The following is a 14,783-nucleotide window of genomic DNA, read 5'->3' as shown; positions in this document are numbered from 1 at the left end:
TTAGTAATTTAAAGGCTAAACAAATTCCTAAGTTTGACTGTAGGTTGATTTTGTTGCTACCGGATTCAAATTTTTGTTCGGGAACTTGGTATAGGTTCATTTCACTATTTATGACTTGTCTGCAAAATCGGTACAAAACGGAGTTGATTTGACGTGATTCAGACGTCTGGTTGAACATTTGCATGTTTTTGAGTTTCTTTAAAAATATCATTCATTTTGATATCAGGTTCGTAATTTCATGGATTATTTCAGTGTTTTGATCGTGCGAGCAAGTTTGTATGATGTTATTACACTGGTGTGCATGTTTGGTTTTGAGCCCGAGAGGCTTGGGTCAGTTTCAGATAGGCTACAGATCTATTTTGGACTTAGGCAATTGCTGGTTTCTGAGATTTCTGAATTCTAGTGCATTGTGCTTTGCGATCGCGAAACAAATCTTGCGATAATGAAGGGGAACATGGGGCTTTGGTGGTTTTCTTCTAGGCGAACGCGGGGAACAGGTCACTAATGCGAATCATTTCGGGGCTTACCCTCTACGAACGTGACCACCCTCTCGCGAACGCGAAGGTTTAGGTGATTCTGGGGGGAGTTGGTTGGTATCTCTACATGAACGTGAGCGGTGGCTCGCGAACACGAAGGCCATGAGAGACAGGCCATCGTGCCTCAATAGTTGGTTGGGCCATTGAACTTCACGATCACGTCAGGCCCTTCACGAACATGAAGAATGCCTGACGCCCATTAATTTAGATGTTCCAAAGACGGGATTTTCTTCATTTTTCACCATCTTCACATTAGAGCATGGTCTAGACGCGATTTTGAAGAGAAATTTCATGCCCATTTCACAGTTAGTATACTTTAACTTGTTTTCTTCTATTTTCATCAACACCCATTGATTGTTAACCTTAATATATGCTCTTTCGTGGTAGAAAATTAGCGATTTGGGTAAAATTTAGTGTGTTTTTGTAAAAATTGAGATTTAGACCTCAAATTGAGGTTGGATTTCGAAAGTAGTCGCATAATCGGGCTCGAGGGTGAATGAGTAATTGTTTTGGTCCGAATTATGGTCTTTGACCAAGCGAGCCCTGGGTTGACTTTTGTTTACATTTGGGGAAAGCTGTAAAGATCTTTTCTTTATGTATTGTAATTGATATCCCTAGCACTGTTTGTTGATATTATGTCAATTCTGATTAGATTCGATTAGTTTGGATGGGAATTTTAGAGGAAAAGCCCCAGTTGAGCTTTGATTTCCTTACATCGTGATGTAAGTGTTGGGTCTAACCTTGATTTGAGGGACTTAGGATTTCTTGAACTATATGTTATGTTAATTACGTGCGTAACGGCGTATATCCGAGGTGACGAGTGTACATACGCCGTCAAAATAATTGCTTCCATGCTTTCCCATATTTCATTAACTATCTTATTCGATGTCTTAGCTGTTACATGCTTTAATTTCTTTCTATGTCGTAACTTGTTACTTGTCATTAATTGCCTTTGTATTTAAATGTTCGTTTCTTCCATGATTCTATGATTAATTCTACTTGCCTTAATTGTCTTACTTGTACACTTCAACTATCATACATTTGGCTTGTCTTGTTGCTTTGTATTAATCGTAGCATTCCTTGATTTGGTATGAGGTTCCTTTATTGCTTTGCTTTAAAATTCTTTAATCGTCAAGATTCTTGTGAATTGCATTGTTGGATTGAATACATTTATTGAATTTGTTAATGGATCGGGTTGCATGCCGCAATGGGTGTGATATGGTGGAATAAGGGAGGATTTGATATTGATATGGTGGGATCGGGTTGCGCGTTGCAACGGATTTTATATGTGATTTTCATATTGATATGGTGAAATAAATGAGAATTATGACACTCATTCTAATTATATAGTGGGATCGGATTGCGTTCCGCAACGGATTTTATATGTGATTCTTGATATTGATATGGTGAAATAAGGGAGGATTGTGTATGTACCGTGAAATCGGTTTGCGCGCCGCAATGGATTGTGTTTGTTGTATTCATTGTTGTATGTGTTAGTATTCAGTATTTTTATATGAGATTCTAAGGACTGATATTTCTGGACTTATTGATTTCGAGGATTGAGTTTGGTTCCATTAGTTAACTGCTTTTTCGTCATTTCCTAATTCATTTCCTATTGTTATTATTATACCGCGTACAAGTTATTCTAAGTAACCCGCCTTAGCTTCGTCACTACTTCGTCGAGGTTAGGATCAACACTTACAGAGTACATGGGGTCGGTTGTACTCATACTACACTCTACACTTCTTGTGCAGATTTTGTAGTCTGTCGCAATGGCGGTCAGTAGATTTCTCGGATCCGGTGTTTGACGGAGACTTGAGACACAGCTGCATGGCATTCGTATCCCTGAAGTCCCCTTCTACATTACTCTAGAGGATTATTTCATTTTAGATAGTTATGCTTTCATTTAGACTTTTAATTGTAGTACTCTAGTCCCGGGATTGTAGGATATCGCCGTTTTTTTAGTTGATTCACTTTATTTCAGTTTTATTCTAATTATTGGTTTTCATTTAAATTGAATTGTTAAAAATGGTTATCAACTACATCTAACGTTGGCTTGCATAGAAAGTGAATTGTTAGGCGCCATCACACTCTCGAGGGTGGAAATTCCGGGTCGTGATAAAATCCGGGCATACACCCAAGTTCACGATCACTATCTGGACCTAACGGAACCATCAAATCTCTGATCCAAGGTCAAATCACAAAAGTCAAACTTTGTCAACTCTTCCCACTTAAAGCTTCCTGGCTGAGAACCATTCTTCCAAATCAATCCCAAAACACCTGAAAACCAAAACAGATGATTCACACAGATCATAATCCATCATATGAAGCTACTCAAGACTTCAAATAGCTTAATGGAATGCAAAGGCTTAAAACGATCGGTCAGGTCACTACAGGTCAGAAATCGAGCTTTTCGATGGATTACCAACTTAAAAAGATCGATCAAAAAATACATGATCGCAAAAAATTTGCAGTCAAAATGATCAGAAATTTTCGATCGAATTGATCTCAAAATGGATAATCTGAGACGCGTGGAATAGGTCTCAAAACGGATTAGGTCAGAAAATTAAATAATAAAATAAATAATTAATTAAAATATTCGACCAAAACTGTCGTAGAATGTGACAATAAAATAATTTAAAATGTCCATAAATTCATAATCGAACACCTAATATTACAAACAAACCAAACGAAATGCATAATATCACAACAAAATAACATTCAATTACCAAAATACTAACTCACATACTAACTAAATCATAATCAAGTCTAAAACATAATATCCACATTCAAGTATAAAACATAATTTGATTATTCAAGTATAAAAGATAAATATACCAAGACATGTCTACATATTACAATCACGTCATAACATACAACTCAAATAGCTACTCCTATTTAGAATCAGCCTCCTCGTCACAATTAGATTCCTCAAACATTCTCAGTGGCATTGTTAAGCTTCGCACGGTCTGTTGGGGTTTCACCAATCCATGCTTTTCTAACTTGTCAAACAACTTGCTACAATCCTGTCATGATTGAAAAAATTCAGTCTTTATGCTGCTAAAGATAAATTTCAAAAAATTCAATCTACTACAACAAGATGCAACAAAAGAAACACCTACATAGAGGAGTCTAACAACCACTATAATAATTGTGGAATAACCAAAAATTCTGGAAGTAACAAATTACTAGTAAACTTGTTCACAGTAATATAGTTAACTTTTTCGGTTCACAATTTGCTCCATAATGAGAGTTATTCACCAATTTCGACTCATATTCCCCCATAAAATTCTATTTTTTCTCTAGTTTAAGTTCTCTAATCATAAATGAACTAATATCAAATCAATTCAATTAATAACTCCTTAGTCCCAAACAAATTTGGAATCAATTATGTGTATCTTCTATAATCGTTATTCCTTTTTTCCATATCTTAATCATTCAAATTCTACTACACTTATAGCTAATTTGTGTTTTTAAAGCAATCATAAGCTCTCCAGGCACCAGAGGATGTTTAAATATTTATGTGCTTCATAAATCAAAGCTAACTACCAATATAAAGACTAAATTTCTATATTTTATTCATCAAAGCTCGTTGTAAACGTTGGAGGGAAAATCATTACACCTAAAACGTTGTTCTTATACCCCATATTTTCGTATAGTTTCTCTATAAAACTACGGTTTCTCTAAATCATTACACCTCTTGCTTCATAAACGTTGTTGTTACACCCCATATTTTCTTACGTAAAAGTGTGTCGTATGTAAACTAATGTAAGACCAAAATAAGATCATGTTTGGAAGTGTATAAAGTAAGTTATCATGTTACCTAGGATTTTACATATATTGATGATCATGAACAACAAGTACAAAGAGGGTTGTAAGGTTTAGAAGTTAAGGAATTGAAGAAAATAATGTTTCATCAAAAGTCGACAAGTTAGGAATATTATAACCCGTACCTTTGGGGTGAGACCAGGGTTATTAACATGATGAGAAGGTTATGCTATAAGTTATGTTAGTCGTATGATAGTCGTGTGTTATATTTTTAGGTCAAGTGAGTTGTGGAACAAAAGACGGTGAAAGTTATCACATGTTACGTTCATAAGTTTTACTGAAATTTGGGTCTATGAGTCTATGAGTCTATTTTCTAATGAAATTTGGGTGTTACACCCATCAAATGGAATATCTATGAGTCTATTTTCTAATGCATTAAACTGTTTGTCAATATGACATCATAGAAGAGAGATACGTGCATTTCCGCGAGACTGCATAGACTGCTAGATGACAAGTAGGTGTATCACCAACTTGCTTAAATGAGAGGATTATATATATCCAAAAATGGGCATGTTCGTTTCGTCCAAATAGACCTTCTAAATGCCTATTTCGTTCACATAATACACTAATAAGAGGGCACAATAACCAGTCGTAAACCCCTGCAAACATCCTCCTAATATTTGCACACAAACCCTAATTGAATTTCTCTACTTTTCAAGCTCTAGTTGGAGGAAAAACCTTTAATTTGAAGAACAAAGATAGGAGTTGAGTAATTCAAAAAATAATGTACGTTTACTTCTCTCTTTCATACATTTTTCTGCTGGAGATGTATGGAAAGTCGTTCTATAATTGTAAGAACTCACGGGTATTCAGTTGTAGCGGACTGTTTTGTGTTGTTGTTGGATTGCGTGTTTTGCTATTGTTTTAGGGAGTTTTGGAGGAGAAATGGTGTGGAGAAACACCACATAAATTTAGGGTGGTGGTCTGGTCATTCGTCGTAACATTTTTGGGTTGTTTGACACTACTACAGTGGTCGTTTTGTGTATGAAGAGTTTGGGGTGTGTTGGGCTGGTTTGTAGTATTTTGTGGTGTATATTAGGTTGGAAAATAATGTATATATGTTGTTATTGTTGTGTTCTTGTGTTTTTGGGGTTATCTTGAATTTGGAGGAAGTAAGGACTATAGGGGAGATGTTGCGCGTTTTAATACAAAATAAGCTTGTTGTTCGTTGTTTGATAGTTGTACCTTTCGTAACTTAATGATAGTATTATTATCGTTGTTGTAGATTAAGGTGCAAAGAGGAGAGTTCAATTTGGTGATTGGAAATATTGTGATAAGGTATGTTAAGGCTAAACCTTTCCTTCATTCTAGCATGATCCCATAACTACATGAGTTTGATAATGAAACATAAAGAGAAGTTCGTATTCCTGAATTTATTCACATTATCCTAGTCTCAAAAGTTACAGTATTCTCCCTTATTGGGACTTTCTATTCAGTTAAGTATTATCTTCTTTCAGTCAAGAGGGTATAGGGTCTATATATATACAGTATTATAGTGGTTTCACCACCACCGAGCTATAATTGGTGGGAAAGCCCCTATTGGGCAACCTCTGATCAGATGGTAAGTTATATACGGAGCCTACTATGGCCAAGCATCTATGAGCGAGCCCATAATGTCTGACATACAGATCCTAGTATGGCCGAGCGCCTACGAGCGAGCCTACAACGGCAGAGCAATTACACATACCAAGCCTTATAGGGCCGGCCAACTATTTTGCTTACTATATTGAGAGAGTTGTGCCGGTAATAGTAGGTAAGCATATCTTCAAATTATCTTTGACTTCCAATTACTTTCAGTTATTATATTATCAATTTAGTTGCAGCTTTCAGTTATTATATTGTCTTACATACTCGGTACATTATTTCGTACTGATGTCCGTTTCATGCATTTCATGCATGCAGGTCCTGATAGACAGTTGGGCAGGCCCTCCTAGAAAACAAAGTCAAACATCAGCTTGGTTGGTAAGCTCCACTTCCTCGGTGTTACAAGGTCTAGACCTTGGAGTCTATTTTCTTATACTGATGGATGGGTAGGTCGAGGCCCTGTCCGGACCATGATACAGTCATCTCTAGAGGTTTGTAGAAAAGTCCTATATATTTTGTATAACAGTATATTTTCATGGCGTCTTCGTCAGCGTGCACAATTATATAGATCACCTTTTGTTATGTTTAGCCCTCATATGAGAGAGACATTAGTTTTAGATGATTCAGAATATGGCCTCATCTGCCTAAGTTGAGGGTTACACGTGCAGAGTTCACAGTTATAGAGTGGTACGCTCGGACCTTGTATGGCACGGGGTGGCGGCCATGCCTCTTCGAGTTTGGGGCATGACAAACTTGGTATAAGAGTAGTTCTATCCTAGGGAGTTTACAAGTCGTGTCTAGTAGGGTCTTATTTATAGATGTGTTGTGCACCACATTATATAAGCAGGGAACTATATGGCATTTAGGAGTTCATTACCCTTCTTTCAAATATAAATAATGTTGTAGAACTGAGTTATAGTAAATTTGAGTTAAACTTACATGTTTGTGTTTGCATACATAGATGACGGTGACTAGGAAGACTACGGCTAGCTAGAGGAAAGATACAACAGCAGGTGAAGGGACCAGCAGGATACCCCCTATAGATGGGGCCCAGTCTGAGGACTTGGGCGAGACCCCTACTCAGCTATTACCGGGTCCTCCACCACCTAAGGAGATTCCTAGGGATACCATACATCCAATTCCCCCTCCACTTTCATCAGATCAAGACTTGAAAAGTGCATTGCATTTGTTGACACAGTTGGTAGCTACCCAACAATAGGCTAGGGCATCAGCTAGTGTAAGATCTTCTGATGGGTATGTGAGTTCAAGGGTCCGAGAGTTTATTGCTTTGAGTCCCCAAAGTTCACAGGGACAGATCATAGGGAGGACCCGCATGATTTCATCGATCAGCTTCCTAGGATCTTACGGGTTATGCATGCCACGAAGAAATAGGCAGTTGAGCTAGAAGCTTTTCGACTGCGAGATATATCCATTCAATGGTACGAGAGATGGGAGAGGTCTAGGGGACATGATGCACCTTCAACTGTTTGGGAGAAATTTTTAGATTCTTTCCTTGACCAGTACTTACAGCGGGAGATACGACAGGCTCGAGTCGATCAGTTTCTAGACCTCAAGCAGGGCAATATGAGTGTTCGAGAGTATAGTCCCATTTTGACTCATTGTCAAGATATTCACTATCCATAGTTGCTACTATGCGGGGCAGGATTCACATGTTTATAGCAGGGTTGGCCCCAGAATTGACCGAGGCATGTGCCACCACTGCAATGCAGGATAGTATGGATATCTCCCATATTCAGTCTATCGCCCAGAATATAGAAAGGGGTAGGCGTCGACAGTATAGTACAAAAAGGAATGAGCAAGGGCAGTGTATAAGGATGATATTTGGCATGTCTCAAGTACTCTGTATGGCCAGCTAGGCCTCCACCTCCTCAGTTACAAGGTTACATGTATGACCGCTATACCCAGAGAGGACCAGGTGAGAGCTCACGAGCTTCGGGTTTGCAGCGACAGTGAGGTTGAGGGCAGACATGGTCATTTCCACCACGGTGTGACATCTGTGGTAGAGTACACTTGGGCCAATGCAGAGCAGGTTCCGATGCTTATTATACATGTGGAAATCTAGGGCATATAATGCGAGATTGCCAAAATAGAGATTCCGGGGTTATGGCACAACCAACGAGTTCAACAATTTGATCATTTATGCTCGTGCATCCGTCAGGGCATCAGCTAGTGTAAGATCTTCTGATGGGTATGTGAGTTCAAGGGTCCGAGAGTTTATTGCTTTGAGTCCCCAAAGTTCACAGGGACAGATCATAGGGAGGACCCGCATGATTTCATCGATCAGCTTTCTAGGATCTTACGGGTTATGCATGCCACGAAGAAATAGGCAGTTGAGCTGGAAGCTTTTCGACTGCGAGATATATCCATTCAATGGTACGAGAGATGAGAGAGGTCTAGGGGACATGATGCACCTTCAGCTGTTTGGGAGAAATTTTTAGATTCTTTCCTTGACCAGTACTTACAGCGGGAGATACGACAGGCTCGAGTCGATCAGTTTCTAGACCTCAAGCAGGGCAATATGAGTGTTCGAGAGTATAGTCTCCATTTTGACTCATTGTCAAGATATTCACTATCCATAGTTGCTACTATGCGGGGCAGGATTCACATGTTTATAGCAGGGTTGGCCCCAGAATTGACCGAGGCATGTGCCACCACTGCAATGCAGGATAGTATGGATATCTCCCATATTCAGTCTATCGCCCAGAATATAGAAAGGGGTAGGCGTCGACAGTATAGTACAAAAAGGAATGAGCAAGGGCAGTGTATAAGGATGATATTTGGCATGTCTCAAGTACTCTGTATGGCCAGCAAGGCCTCCACCTCCTCAGTTACAAGGTTACATGTATGACCGCTATACCCAGAGAGGACCAGGTGAGAGCTCACGAGCTTCGGGTTTGCAGCGACAGTGAGGTTGAGGGCAGACATGGTCATTTCCACCACGGTGTGACATCTGTGGTAGAGTACACTTGGGCCAATGCAGAGCAGGTTCCGATGCTTATTATACATGTGGAAATCTAGGGCATATAATGCGAGATTGCCAAAATAGAGATTCCGGGGTTATGGCACAACCAACGAGTTCAACAAATTGATCATTTATGCTTGTGCATCCGTCAGGGCGCGAGTCTCAGTCTTCGGTTGGTAGAGGTTGAGGCAGAGGTAGAGGTTCTAGTTCATGTGGTAACTAGAACCGTATCTATGCTTTAGCGGGTCTACATGACCAGGAGACTTCACCAGACGTTGTGACAGGTATATTGACCATTTTTTATCATGATGGTTATGCATTGATAGACCCAGGATATACTTTATTGTATATTACAACATTTGTCGCAGGGAAGTTTGGTATAGTGCTTGAAATACTAAGTGATCCTTTTGCGATATCTACACCGGTCGTAGAATCGATTATTGCTAGACGGGTTTACTGAGGTTGTATGATGACAATTTGTAGTCGTCAGACCTCAGCCGAATTAGTTGAGCTATAGATGTTCGATTTTAATGCTATCATGGGCATGGACTGGTTGGCAGTATGCTATGCCACAGTTGATTGTCGAGAAAAGACAGCCAGATTTCATTTTCCGGGTGAGCCAGTCCTTGAATGGGTAGGTAATACAGCGACACCCAGAGGTAGGTTTATTTCCTATATGAAGGCGGGGAAAACGATCGCAAAAGGGTGCATTTATCATATTGGGCAACTTAGAGATGCAGATATTGAGATACCTACACTTCAATAGGATATGTGTGTTTTTATTCCAGTTGTCAAAGAGTACGCATATGTGTTTCTAAATGAGCTTCCAGGTATTCCTCCAGAGCGAGAGATTGATTTTAGCATCGATTTGCTTCTGGCAACTCAACCAATATCAATCCCTCCTTATAGAATGGCACCTGCTGAATTGAAGGAGTTAAAGGAGTAGTTAAAATATTTGCTGGATAAAGGTTTCATCAGGCCTAATACCTCACCTTAGGGTGCACCAGTACTGTTTGTGCGGAAGAAAGATGGCTCGCTGAGGATGTGTATCGATTATAGGCAGCTGAACAAGGTAACTATTAAGAATAAGTATCGACTTTCAAGGATCGATGACTTGTTTGATCGGTTGCAGTGGGCTAGATGCTTTTCAAAGATATATTTGAGGTCGGGGTACCACCATGTCAGTGTTCAGGAGAAAGATATTCCAAAGTCAGCCTTCAGAACCCGATATGGCCACTTCGAGTTCCTTGTCATGTCCTTCGGGTTAACGAATGCACCCGCTATATTTATGGACTTGATGAATATCCTATTTCGACCATTTTTATATCTGTTCGTGATAGTATTTATTGATGATATTCTAGTTTATTCACGTTCAGAGGAGGAGCATGTGGACCACATGCGATAGATGTCAATAGCTTTCTAGGCTTAGTAGGATACTAACGGAGGTTCATAGAGGGTTTTTCTTCTCTTTCGGCTCCATTGACGAAGCTGACTCGGAAAGCAACTAAGTTTCAGTGGATAGAGGCTTGCGAGTGGAGTTTTCAAGAACTTAAGAACAAGTTGACATCAACGCCAGTTCTAACACTTTTAGAGGGTCCATAGGGTTATGCCATGTATTGTGATGCCTCGGGTGTTAGGTTAGGATGTGTCGTAATGCAACATGGGAAGGTAATTGCATATGGTTCGAGGCAGTTGAGGAAGCATGAGAGGTATTATCCGGCCCCTGACCTGGAGGTCATTTCAGAGAGGTCTAGAGACTATTGATGTTTGTGATAGTATTTATTGATGATATTCTAGTTTATTCACATTCAGAGGAGGACCATGCGGACCACCTGCAAGCGGTACACCAAATCCTCCATGATCATAATTTGTATGCTAATGTTTCTGAATGTGAGTTCTGGGTGAAGTCTGTAGCATTCTTGGGGCATATTGTATCCGATGAAGGTATAAAGGTAGACACTCCGAAGATTGAGGCCGTGAAATACTGGCCTAGACCTACCACTCCGACAGAGGTCTGTAGCTTTCTAGGCTTTGTAGGATACTACCGGATGTTCGTAGAAGGTTTTTCTTCCCTTTCGGCACCATTGACGAAGATGACTCAGAAAAAAGCTAAGTTTCTGTGGATAGAGGCTTAAGAACAAGTTAACCTTAGCGCCAGTTCTAACACTTCCAGAGGGTCCAGAGGGTTATGCCGTGTATTGTGATGCCTCGGGTGTAGGGTTAGAATATGTCCTAATGCAACACGAGAAGTTAATTGCGTATGGTTCAAGGCAGTTGAGGAAGCACGAGAGGTATTATCCCACCCTTGACCTCCTGGTCATTCCAGAGAGGTCTAGGGACTCAAGAGAATCTCAGCACAACATTTCATCCACATACTGATGGACAAGCCGAGCGCACAATTCATATGCTCGAGGATATATTACGATCATGTGTGTTGGGATTTAGAAGAAGTTGATATGAATATCTACCTCTTATCGAGTTTGCATATAATAATAGTTACCACTCCGGTATCCAGATGGCTTCGTACGAGGCTTTGTATCTCCGTAAATGCAGATCTCCTATAGGGTGGTTTGATGTAGGAGAATCTGGGTTACATGGGCCAGACCTAGTTCAGCAAGACATAGAGAAAGTAAAGTTTATCCAGGAGCGATTGGTGACATCTCGGTGTCGTTAAAGGTCATATTCTGACGTGCGGCGACGTGACTTAGAGTTCGGGGTTGATGACTGGGTATTTTTAAAGGTGTCTCCTATGAAGGGCGTGATGAGGTTTGGCAAGAAAGGCAAGCTTAGCCCACAATATATTGGGCCTTATAGTATTATTCGATGAATGGGCCGAGTAGCTTATTAGTTGGATTGGCCCTCGGAATTAGAGTCTATTGATCTATTTTTTCACGTATCTATGTTACGGAAATGCATTGGGGATCTTACCCGAGTGGTGCCCACTGATGATGTACAAATAATGGAGGACTTATTATACGGTTGCCATCCTAGACTGACAAATCTACAAGCTACAAAATAATGTGGTAGCGTCCGTGAAAGTTTTATGGAGAAGAAAAAACGTGGAAGTGATGACATGGGAAGAGGAGGGATAAATGAAGTCTAAATATCCCTACCTATTGCAAATTGAAGATATGGCTTGAGATGGGATACTTCAACACAGCTCTATTCAGGCTAGTAGGTCATCAGGTAAGCTCTTATTTTTGACTTTAAGTATTTATAATTGACGGATGTGTGAGGCCAAGTGTTGTTATTTATAGACATTGACCATGTGTGGCACGTATAGTATGATTTCTGGATACGTGCAGGTTGGTTTTAATCTATTGTACGGAGGAGACTCTGGCAAACGTTTTCCACGTCTCTAAGAGTAAACATTCGAGCACGAATGTTCCTAAGGGGGGATGATGTTACACCGCATATTTTAGTACGTAAAAGTGTGTCGTAAGTAAACTAATGTAATACCAAAATATGATCATCTTTGTAAGTATATAAAGTATGTTATCCTGTTACCTCAGATGTTACATATATTGAAGATCATGAACAACAAGTACAAAGAGAGTTGGAAGGTTTAGAAGCTAAGGAATTGAAGAAAATAATGTTTCCTCGAATGTCGACAAGTTGGGAATGTTATAACCCGTACCTTTGGGGTGAGACTAGGGTTCTTAGCATGATAAGAATGTTATGTTATGAGTTATTTTAGTTGTATGATAGTCGTGTGTTATGTTTTGAGGTCAAGCGAGTTGTGTAACAAAAGTCGATGAAAGTCATCACATGTTACGTTCATGAGTTTTAATGAAATTTTGTCAAATGTAACTGCAATTTTCTCCCAATATACTTACAGTTACAGGGTGTTCCACACAAAAAATGAAATATCTATGAGTCTATTATCTTACAAATTAAACAGTTGTTCAATACGACATCAGAGTAGAGAGATATGTGCATTTCTGCGAGAGTAGGTAGACTACTAGGTGACAAGTAGGTATGTCACCTACTTGCTTAGATGACAGGATTGTATATATCCAAAAATGGGCCAATTAGGGTCGTCCAAAGAGAACTTTTAAAGGCCTATTTCGTTCATATAATACGCTGATAAGAGGGCACAATAACAAGACCTAAACCCCTACAAACATCCTCCCAAATATTGCACACAAACCCTAATTGAATTTCTCTCCTTTTCAACTTATAGTTGGAGGAAAAACTTGAGTTTGAAGAACCAAGATAGGAGCTGGGTTATTCAACAAATAAGGTAAATTTACTGCTCTCTTTCATCTATTTTTTATGCTGGTTATGTATGGAATGTCGTTCTATAATTGTAATAACTCACAGGACGGTGATCGGAAGCCATGAGTTCGAGTTATGCACTTGTAGCGGGCTGTTTTGTATTGTTGTTCGATTGCGTATTTTTCTAATAATTTAGGGGATTTTGGAGGAAGAATTGTGTGGAGAAACACCACATAAATTCAGGGTGGTAGTCTGGTCGTTCGTCGTAAACTTTTCAGGCTGTTTGACACTACTACGATGGTCGTTTTGTGTATAAAGAGATTGGGGTGTGTTGGGCTGTTTTGTAGTATTTTGTGGTGTATATAAGGTTGTGAAAATAATGTATATATGTTGTTATTGTTTTGTTCTTGTGTTTTTTGTGTTATCCTTAATTTGGAGGAAGTAAGAATTATAGGGGATATGCTACCCGTTTTAATACAAAATAAGTTTGTTGTTCGTTATGAGATAGTTGTACCTTTTGTAACTTAATCATAGTATTATTATCGTTGTTGTAGATTAAGGTGCGAAGAGGCGAGTTCAACTTGTTGATTGTAATGATTGTGATAAGGTATGTGATGTCTATACCTTTCCTTCATTTTGGCATGATCCCGTAACTACATGAGTTTGATAATAAGACATAAAGAGAAGTTCGTATTCCTCAATTTATTCACATTATCCAAGTCTCGGAAGTTACAGTTTTCTCCCTTATTGGGACTTTCTATTCATTTAAGTATTATATTCTTTCAATTAAGAGGGTATAGGGTCTATATATATACAATAGTACAATGTTTTCACCACCACAAAGATATAATCGGTGGGCAGGCCCCTATTGGGCAACCTCTAATCAGATGGTAAGTTATATATCGAGCCTACTGGGACCGAGCGCCTATGAGCGAGCCCAGAATGGCCGAGATACATAGCCTAGTATGGCCGAGCGCCTACGAGAGAACCTACTACTGCAGAGAAATTACACATACAGAGCCTTATATGGACGAACATCTATTTTACTTGCTATATTGAGAGAGTTGAGTTTGTAACAACAGGTACGCATATCTTCAAGTTATCTTTGACTCCCAGTTACTTTCAGTTATTATATTATCAGTTTAGTTTCAGCTTTCAGTTATTCTAATGTCTTACATACTCGGTACATCATTTTGTACTGATGTCCCTTTTGCCGGGGACGCTGCATTTCATGCCTGCAAGTCCTGCTTGACAGTTGGACAGACCCTCCTAGCAGACAGAGTCAAACATCAACTTGGTTGGTAAGCTCCACTTCATCGGAGTTAGCAGTTCTAGACCTTGAAGTCCCGACCATGATACAGTCATCTCTAAATGCTTGTAGACGAGTCCTATATATTTTGTATATCAGTAGATTTTCATGGCAGCTTCGTCATCCTTCACATTTATATATATCAGCTTTTGGGTATGTTTACCCCTCATATAAGTGAGACGTTATTTTCAGATGATTCAGAATATGGCCTCATCGTCCTAAGTTAAGGGTTACCCCTCCACAGTTCATAGTTATAGAGTGGTACGCTCAGGTCGAGTATGGCACCGGGTGTCGGCCTTTTCAGGTTTGGGGCGTGACAGTTGTC

The sequence above is a fragment of the Nicotiana tomentosiformis genome, chromosome 9, assembly GCF_000390325.3.
Source record: "Nicotiana tomentosiformis chromosome 9, ASM39032v3, whole genome shotgun sequence".
NCBI lineage: Eukaryota > Viridiplantae > Streptophyta > Magnoliopsida > Solanales > Solanaceae > Nicotiana > Nicotiana tomentosiformis.
Note: the sequence above shows the minus strand (reverse complement) of the source record.